Below are 7829 nucleotides of genomic sequence, written 5' to 3' on the forward strand. Positions count from 1 at the left end.
ACTGACACGCCGTGATATAACTAACTGTCTTGAATACTGTTAAAAGCGGCGTTAAACCCAACTCACTCACTATTTTTATATAATCTGAAACTCTGTGTTTAATTATTATTTAATGATATTCATTGACTTTAGGTGGTTCTTACTGAGATCACAATTTATTTCTCTTCCAGCCGATTTCTGGGTTAGCCTTTGCGTTTCTATTTGGAAATCACATAATTTCATCCGTACGCGTTTTGTTTAGTCATTGCAGAATAGAGACAAATGTACTCTGTTTTCAATGCGGAGCTAGGTTTCCTTCAGCTTTGCGTTTGGTCCCAAATACGTAGTATGGCCTCACATATAACCTTTAAGTGTACATATTGTTATTTCAAAATTATAATGACTGAGAAAGAAATACTTTTGTATAAATATTTGCTTCCCCAGTCATGCTGTCAAATCAGCTGCTTCATTCAGAGGCGATGGTTGATTGTTTTATACCTCTGACAGACCAACATGAATCGAGTATTTTTCCAAAACAATTTTAGAATCATGAATCCTGATTGGTCCACCAGAGGTATCGAACCTACGTTAGACCATGATCATGATGATGACTGCATTTGGAGCTTTGAAGATTTGTTTAGAAGCTCTTAGGATGTCATGACGATATGTGTCTGCCATGAATGAGTGAGATGGGTTTAACGTCGCTTTCAACAGTTCTATCTTGTCAACTCTTGTCAAAGAATACCGAAGGTATTTAGATTTAAGATCACTTTGGACAAACCTACGATCAGTATAGATGTCGGTGACGAACCAATGTCGCATTCAGGGCGAAACTACTATTCAAAGCCACGATCATAGGATTGTCCGACTATGTTCTCATTCGGTTGTAAATATCGTCACTTCTATCATTGGTAAAAGAAAGGTGTTGAACATGTATGTGTATTTAGTTCTCATTAAGTATATTATACCGACTGTGCGCATTTGTGTTGGGACTATTGGAATATATATATATTTCTTTTCGAAAATACTTGAAAACAGATGTTCTTCCCCAGGTTTAACACACACACAATATTTGCTCTGTGTATGTCCTGGGGAAAGTTTGTTGTAAAAAAAGCAATGGTTCGTCTCCGCATTTCAGAGAACCACCACTACTACCCCATTCCTCATACTGTTACGGGGGGCACGGGTGGCCCAGTCGTCTAAGGCGCCGCGATTCGCTGTGCAGAGTTGCGTCCCTTGAACACGCCAGAAACCTATGATTGTGGGTTCGAATCCCGGTTCGCCCCGATTATGTTTCTAGGTTTGTCAGCACCATACCCGTGCTCGTGGGTTTCACCGAAGTGGTAATTATAAACGTCTGAGACCTGCATCACTTCGGGCTTTCCTCCCACATTAAGCTGACACGCCGTGATATAACTGGAATACTGTTAAAAACGGCGTTAAACTATCTCACTCACTCACTCACTCATACTGTTACATGTTAATGAGAGACAAAGAGATTTTATGATATTTATGATACATTCGCTTGAACTAATTTTACTGTCGCAAAATGTCCTTTGTGAATTGACCTCAATCTAACCTGGTTATATTCTCACGTTCATTCCTTGCCTTGCTGAGCCGTCACAGTGAAAAGTGTTTTAATCTGCATCTGTTCTCCCAGAGTGGTGACAATATGGGCCTGATGATGAACCTGAAACCCCGTCCCTGATCCTTCATCTGTCTACAAGCATCACACAGCTACTCCATTAAACCAAATGACGAATTTTAAAACATTTTAATAACCGTCACCAGGGGACAATTTTTTACCGATCCCATCGGACGCTGCAATTGTCTCCTCATCTGAAAGTTCACATTTCCCATATTGATAATGCCCTTAAAAATCGCCCATGATAAAGAGACGGCTTTAAGATGTCCACGCGGCGTGTAATCCTACTTTACAAGTCTTGTGGTCACTCAATGAGCGGTCACAGCAAAGGTCAGTTTGTCCCTCAGGACCAGAGATGCCTTCTTAAACCAAAGATGCATCTCTACCAGTTAAATGTGAAAGATGGAAATATTAGCAGGTATTAGCACAGTCCTCGGGGATAATCCCCATCTAACGCCAGCAGTCTCTATGTCGCTGTAGGTTGTAGGCAAATCATGAGAATAATACAAGGTGCAATTGGTAGAAAATTGAAAAGATCTGTATTGGGGTCGCTGATATAAAAAGTAATTTAAATTAATCTCTCATAGGACCTATGTTGTTAAAATGATTGTCGATAATAACATAGTTTGGGAATTGGGACAAACACGCCATCCTAATAAAGTTACACATTGCCCACATACAGTGTCATTGACGTTCATTCAAAGGTTTTTCAGTCAAACTGGAACTGAAGAGACTCAATTCGAACAAGGTCTGAGGTCTAAATTTAATTGTGTCAGGGCATGATTGTATGGCGTCCGTTGGCGTCAGCGTCGTCAGCGTTGACGACATCGGCGTCGGTGGCGTCTGTAAAGATGGCAGAAACCCAAGGGTGAAATGAAGCTGAAAGTATGAAATGATCCTGCAAATGTTGAGTGAATGAGCGATGTGTTGTTTGTCTAATGACTAATGGTGTAATGTGAGTGAAAGACATACGTGTCTACTGACTGCTGTCACGAGAAAGGCCTTGTTTTGATCAACAAAACGAGGTAGGAATCCAGGATTCGAACCCTGAACCAGAATATCTCTACAATTGAAATACTAGGACATTGACTTGCACATGTTACTCATATGGACTGCATGGACCTTACTGACAAGATATAAAACAAGATTTAATAAGAACCAAATTACATCCATTATATCGAAGCTTAGAAGAATTATGACCAGGGTGGCATTATAACCAGGGTGGGATTATAACCAGCGTGGCATTATAACTAGGGTGGCATTTTAACCATGGTGGCAGTATAACCAGGGTGGCATTATAACCAGGGATGCAGTATAACCAGGGTGGCATTATGACCAGGTGGCATTATAACCAGGGTGGTATTATAACCAGGGTGGCGGTATAACCAGGGTGGCGGTATAACCAGGGTGGCGTTATAACCAGGGATGCAGTATAACCAGTGTGACAGTATAACGAGGGTGGTATTATAACTAGGTTGACATTATAACCAGGGTGGCATTATAACTAGGTTGACATTATAACCAGGGTGGCATTATAACCATGGTGGCGTTATAACCAGGGTTTGCATTATAACCAGGGATGCAGTATAACCAGTTTGACAGTATAACCAGGGTGGCATTATAACAAGGTTGACATTATAACCAGGGTGGCATTATAACTAGGTTGACATTATAACCAGTGTGGCATTATAACTAGGGTGACAGTATAACCAGGGTGGCAATATAATCAGGGGGGCATTATAACCAGGGATGCATAATAACCATAGAGGGCTATATGTATATTTAAGTACTTGAAGTCCAAACATTTTTTAATTTTATATTTCAATACATTTAACTTTAATCGCGTTTGTGCGTCTATATATAACAAACAAACAAACATTTTGTACGAGGCATCAACACGACACTAAAATCCACACAAATCGCAGAGTGCGGTCACGAATAAAGTGCAGCCATATATAATGTCTCCATCTAATTATTGTAGCGAATTATCTAAACTACACGCTAGAATTATTAACTGAACTTTCTCTAATACAAGAGGCGCTTCATGAACACAACGTGTTTTACTCTTTATCATAGGATTTAATAGCACAATAATATTAATAATACAATAACGATGTCTGTATTTCCCATTCATTAAAAAAGCAATCACAAACAGATCTTGAATTTGTGCCGTGCAGTAAAGGTAAAATATACAAAAGGAAAACAGGGCGATTACACCTCAATTTACTGTCGAAATTCAGATTCTTGTGATTTATCAAGACGCAGAGGCAGTGAAAGGGAGGTAATAGAGGGGTTTAATACACTACAGCGTGTATGTGGAGAACAGTATGTGCAGTCAATCAAGTAACGGATACGGAGTAATCGTAAACGGAAATGTGAACTTACATCGTGATATTGTGATCGCGTCCTGTCATCCTGAACAGACTGTTTCATTCTTCAACAGATTGTGTATACATTTAGTCATTTAGTAGTTTTTAGATAGTCACGCCCTTAGCTTAATAACCACTGCTGGGGCTATCAAAGTGCTAAATATACTGAGGTGAGGTGGTGAGGTGAAATGAGGTTTAACGTCGCGTCCAAGTTCAAGATTATTGCACTTGTATAGCGACGTGCGTGTACGTGTGTGTGTTTGTGTGGCTGCTTGTACTAGTCCGGACTGATGCCGATTTATAGTGCTAGCTCACTGAAATACCATGCCGCAGTTTAACATGAATACCCCACTCAGACACAGTATACTAACTCCGAGCCGACCAGTCCTTGTTTTAGCCCCTTAATGCCGAGCGCCAGACAGGGTAACAACAAGTACCATCTTTTAACGTCTTTTGGTATGACGCGGTCGGGGATCGAACCCCGGACCTTCCGCTCTCCGGGCGGACGCTCTACCACTAGACCACGGAGGCGGTCGCTAAATATACTGATGGTAGTGAATGAGGGGAAACTTTGTTTTCGACGCAGTAAAATAATATGCCATCATGGGTTCGCAGCCTTGTCTACCAAATAGGCGTTGGTAACAATAGTAACAATGGTAACAATGGTAACAATGGTAACAATGTACACAAACACATCTAGGCTCTGATTCTGACATGAGTTGAACTTGCATGCGCGCTATTTCAAATGTACTGACCGTAAAACTTATTTCTCTTTATGTTTTAGTGTTCCCTTATTTTACATCTGAATATTAGCTTACTGAACACTGTACATATTTACTTATATTAGATGGTAAAATTATGAAGCCAAACATTTGTTAATTCTATTGATGTCAATGTGGTCAGGCTCGCTGACTTGGTTGATGTATGTCATCGTATCTCAATTGCGTGGGTCGATGCTCATGATATCGATCACTTGAATGTCTTGTCCAGAATCGATTATTTACAGACCACCGTCATATAGCTGGAATATTGTTGAGTGCGGCGTTATACAACAAACAAACAAACAAACAAACAATCGAAATAACGTTACCTGTTTCACATTCAGGCCCGTTGAGTGAGTGAGTGAGTTAGGTTTAACGCCGCTTTTAACATTATTCCAGTTATATCACGGCGTGTCAGCTTAATGTGGGAGGAAAGCCCGAAGTGATGCAGGTCTCAGACGTTTACCACTTCGGTGAAACCCACGAGCACGGGTATGGTGCTGACAAACCTAGGTACATAATCGGGGCGAACCGGGATTCGAACCAACAATCATAGGTTTCTGGCGTGCCCAAGGGACGCAACTCTGCACAGCGAATCGCGGCGCCTTAGACGACTGGGCCACCCGTGCCCCCTCAGGCCCCATGAAACCTGGTTGACAAATACAGGTGAACTCGCTTGTCTTCGCCACACACGTGCGGAGTCAAACAACAAACAAAAAAACAATAAGGAGAAAATCTCGTAAGTCCAACTTTACTCCAATCCTAATACGTTTCGTCAATAAAATAGGTTTAAACTAAACTATCAGTCTGTTCAGACACAACCTTACACGTGGAACACAATACGCACTAGGATCATTCATCCTTCATTGGCCGGGTTCTAGTTTAACCATAATAAATGGCTGGTCTTATGTGGTTTTATCTAATCCTTTACGTGTCTTTTAGAGTAAAGGTACATTTGTAGCAACTATTTATGAAAGCTTATCCTTTGTCTTCTAAAGGTTTTCACGTAATGCATTCACTATTTAGGAGGTTACATACATTTCGGAGGGGTGAGTTGGAAGCTGTTTGTATGGGTTTTTTTTGCTCCGAGTCGCTACTTTTCAAGCTATATCACCAGAAACAAAAACAGTCACAAACAGTTCCTCAGCTGACACTACACGTAGGCCTTTAAAACATTACAGTAACATATTTATACAAACCTCACTTGCATTTCACAAATTATTATTCAGTTTCTTCGCTGGTTCCTAACTCGGCCACAGAGGCCTAATGAATAGAAGGAAATATTTTTAAATATAAAACGTCAACACCAGACAATCAACAGTCTCTATTATCCGCAGACACATAATTATTCTTTTTTAACTTTAAGGGCAAAACAGTAAAATATAAATGGATCGCCGAAAATCAGTGATGACACCAGCATGTCCTGCTATACCAGTACAGTGAACAACGGTTATAACGAACACGCTTATAACGAACTAACGGATATAACGAACTAACTTTTTAGTCCCGACTATTTTCTGTAGTTATACTGTAGATATGCTTATAACGAATTACGTTTATAACGAACTAAAATTAGTAGTCCCTTTGAGTTCGTTATAACCGTAGTTTACTGTATTTTACAAATGTCAAATAGTCGCCATAAAGAACAAAGATTCTACTCCGCTAATCTCAAGATACAATCGCCCGTGAAGATCCGGGTTAGAATAGGTCTTTAGCAACCCATGCTTGCTGTTAAAGGCGACTATGCTTGTCGTAAGAGGCGACTAACGGGATCGGGTGGTCAGGCTCGCTAACTTGGTTGATGCATGTCATCGACCCTAATTGTGTGGATGGATGCTCATGTTGACAATCACTGGATTGTCTGGTCCAGACTCGATTATTTACAGACCGCCGTCATATAGCTGGTATATTGCTGGGTGCGGCGTTAAACAACAAACAAACAAACAAACAAACAAACCAATATACAACGTGTGTTGTCTTCAGTGGAAGCCAGTGATGAACATGTAAGAACATTCTTGGAACTGAATTTGTTTAAACGAAACAGTAGAATGTTAGCTAATAATCTGCAGGTTAATTCAACTTTTCAAACTAATGTTTGTGTGTCCGCACTTGGATGCAATATATTGGTTAACTAGTAACAGTAGTTATAAATTGACTGATATATTATAACTGTTATTTACACCATTCATTCGCTTGCAGGATATTTAAATACGTTGATGTTTGAAGTATTTAAGAAAACAGTTTCTGTTAAAAAATAATGTTTTTGAAGTAAATATAAAAACATCCTAAGTGTTAATATATGTGAGGCAATACCAAACAAACTGTCTGAAATGTTTTCATGTTTTTATTTCCACTCTAAAAGTTGCTAATATTTACTGACGGGAGGGGGCTAGAGAGGTCCGTACTGATGGGGTGTGGGCTAGAGAGGTCCGTACTGATGGGGTGTGGGCTAGAGAGGTCCGTACTGACGGGAGGGGACTAGGGAGGTCCGTACTGACTGGTGGGTACTTGGGAGGTCCGTACTGACGGGAGGGGACTAGAGAGGTCCGTACTGATGGGGTGTGGGCTAGAGAGGTCCGTACTGACGGGAGGGGACTAGGGAGGTCCGTACTGACGGGAGGGGACTAGAGAGTTCCGTACTGACGGGTAGGTACTAGGGAGGTCCGTACTGACTACAGAGGTCCGTACTTATGGGGTGTGGGCTAGAGAGGTCCGTACTGACGGGTGGGTACTTGGGAGGTCCGTACTGACGGGAGGGGACTAGGGAGGTCCGTACTGATCGGGTGTGGGCTAGAGAGGTCCGTACTGACGGGTGGGTACTTGGGAGGTCCGTACTGACGGGAGGGGACTAGGGAGGTCCGTACTGATCGGGTGTGGGCTAGAGAGGTCCGTACTGACTGCAGGGGACTAGGGAGGTCCGTACTGACGGGAGGGGACTAGGGAGGTCCGTACTGACGGGAGGGGACTAGGGAAGTCCGTACTGATGGGGTGTGGGCTAGAGAGGTCCGTACTGACGGGAGGGGACTAGGGAGGTCCGTACTGACGGGAGGGGACTAGAGAGTTCCGTACTGACAG

The 7829-nt window shown here is 41.8% G+C and overlaps 1 pseudogene; it reads left to right on the forward strand.

Moving 5' to 3' along the window:
- The window catches only part of LOC124119075, a 61184-nt pseudogene that overhangs the window by 13040 nt on the left and 40315 nt on the right, over window positions 1-7829 (forward strand).

This window comes from Haliotis rufescens, unplaced genomic scaffold, assembly GCF_023055435.1.
Source record: "Haliotis rufescens isolate VD_foot unplaced genomic scaffold, xgHalRufe1.0.p SCAF_10, whole genome shotgun sequence".
Lineage (NCBI taxonomy): Eukaryota > Metazoa > Mollusca > Gastropoda > Lepetellida > Haliotidae > Haliotis > Haliotis rufescens.